Source organism: Echinops telfairi, unplaced genomic scaffold (assembly GCF_000313985.2).
Source record: "Echinops telfairi isolate 266 unplaced genomic scaffold, ASM31398v2 ScPeMD7_3;HRSCAF=10, whole genome shotgun sequence".
Taxonomy (NCBI): Eukaryota; Metazoa; Chordata; class Mammalia; order Afrosoricida; family Tenrecidae; genus Echinops; species Echinops telfairi.
In genome coordinates this window covers 27,443,897-27,446,228 of record NW_022103899.1, presented here as the reverse complement: position 1 = coordinate 27,446,228, position 2,332 = coordinate 27,443,897, and the positions used below count along the sequence as shown (strand labels likewise).

At 44.9% G+C, this 2,332-nt stretch overlaps 1 protein-coding gene across 1 annotated transcript in view; it reads left to right on the top strand.

Moving 5' to 3' along the window:
- Window positions 1-2,332, top strand: part of C2CD6 (C2 calcium dependent domain containing 6) — a 118,025-nt gene that overhangs the window by 78,106 nt on the left and 37,587 nt on the right.

The following is a 2,332-nucleotide window of genomic DNA, read 5'->3' as shown; positions in this document are numbered from 1 at the left end:
GGGAGGGGCAGCTGTCCACATAGTTGGGATTGGGACCAGTCCTTCAGACCTCTCTATTGGTTCCCTTCTTCATGCCGGTATATTACATTCACCTCTTGGAACACCTGATTGAAGTCTGCTCCCTCTTTCCCTGTGGAGATATAAACAATACCCTCCCCTTTAGCATCACCAACTTTAGAGGTAGATGACTACACCCCTCACTTGAGTATTCTATTGACTCTAGTATTATCAGCTACCTGGACAAGCAGCATCCTTAGATTGTGGCCTAACCCAGCAGGCCTTGTGAATTAGGTAAATATAATGTGTTCAGGGGTGCATCTGTGACCTGATCCTAGTGCCACATTTGTTTAACATGAAAAATTGGAAACTGTATCATTGTTCTACTACTTGAAACATTGGAACATTAATTCATAGGAAGCCTTGATTCATTCATTTATTTTACTCTATTTTAATCATTTTATCAGGGGCCCCCTACAGCTCTTATAATAATCGATACATCAATTGTATCAAGCGCATTTGTACATATGTTGCCATCATCATTTTCAAAATATTTCCTTTTTATTTGAGTCCTTGGTAACAGTTCCTCCTTTTTCCCTCCCACTCCCACCCTCCTACTTTCGTGAACCCTTGATAAATTATAAATTATTATTATTTTCATATCGTATACTGTCCGCTGTCTCTCTTCACCTGCATTTCCGTTGTTCATCCCCCTGGGGGACAGGGGTTGTATTAAACATCAATCATTGCTATTGATTCCCCCTTTTCCCCCTTTATCCCCCCACCTTCCCCCATGCTCATGGTATCACTACTCCCATTATTGTTCCTGAAGGGTTTATCTCTTCTGGTTTCCATGTGTCAAGAGCTCTTGTCTATACCAGTATGCATGCTCTGGTCTAGCTGGATTTGTAAGGTAGAACTGGGACCATAATAGTGTTTCGTTGGTACTATACTGTACCCTGGCTGGCTCATCTCTTCCTTGTGACCCTTCTGTGAGGGGATGTCCAATTGTCTACAGATGGGCTTTGGGTCTCCACTCGGACCCCCCTCATTCACATCCATATGATTATTTGTTTTGGGTCTTCTGATGCCCAATACCTGATCCCATCAACAGCTAGTGATCGTACAGCCTGGTATGCTTTTTCCACGTGGGCTCTCTTGTTTCCCTGTTAGATAATCACTTGTTTAACTTCAAGCCTTTAGACCCAGACCCTACTATATCTTCTAATAGCTGGGCACCATCCACTTTCTTTACCACATTTGCTAATGCACCAATTTTGTCTTCAGGGATTGTGTCAGAAAAGTGAGCATCACAGAATGCCGGGTTGTTAGAACAAAGTGTTCTTGCATTGAGGGAGCACTTGAGTAGAGGCCCAATGACCGTCTGCTACCTTGATACTTAACATATAAATATATGTACATAGACCTATATCCCTATTGTTATATATTCATATATTTACATATATACATGCCTATGTTTATATCTCTGTAAATGTCTTTTGCCTCCTAGTTCTTTTCCTCTATTTACTTTTATTTTCCTCCTGTCCCACTATCATGTTTGACCTTCATTCGGCTTTCAGTAATTTCTCGCGGCTACATTGCACTTGATCAAACCCCACCTGGCATCCTACAATCTCCTTGCCATTGATTTTAGATCTCTTGTTCCCTTGTCCCTGGGTTTATTGGCTCCCCACTCCCTTTCCCCCACCTCCCCCTCCTTCCTGTGCCCACAAAACCATAGATAGACATGAAGAAAAAGAAGAAGAAAAAAAGTGACTATAACTAGTCCAGGTCTGTCTGCTGGCCCTTATGCATGTTTTCCAGTGGAGTCTGGTGAGTGTCAAGCCTGCCCTCCGAGGCTGAAGTCTATTTTCAGGATTTCTCAGGGACTTCGTTGCTTTGCTCTCCTTTCTGCTCTGTTGCTCTCCCTTCGTTTTGCCCTGGTCAGACCAGGCACAATTCCCACACTGTGTCTCTAGTGCTGTCCCCTGCAGCCCTGTGGATCAGTGAGGGGACGCCATGTCACGTGGGGGGCAGGCCCTACAGTCCTCTCTGTGCCTTGGCTGCTGCAAGCAGGAGTGTCGTCCTAGAGGCTTGGTGGGCCAGGATGCTGTCCACTTTCTCTCTCTCTCTCTCTCTCTTCTCCCTTGTGGTCAGAGCAGATTCTTCACTCTCCCCAGGCTGTATCTTCAGAGCTGTCCTCTATAGTGCAATCTTCTGGGGAGGGGGTCAGTGTAGCTGGGATTGGAGCTGACCCCATAGACTGAGGCCTTGACTCAAAGGTTTCCCTAAGTACCTGAGCCAGGTTCACTGATAGTCCAAGTAACCTGAAACT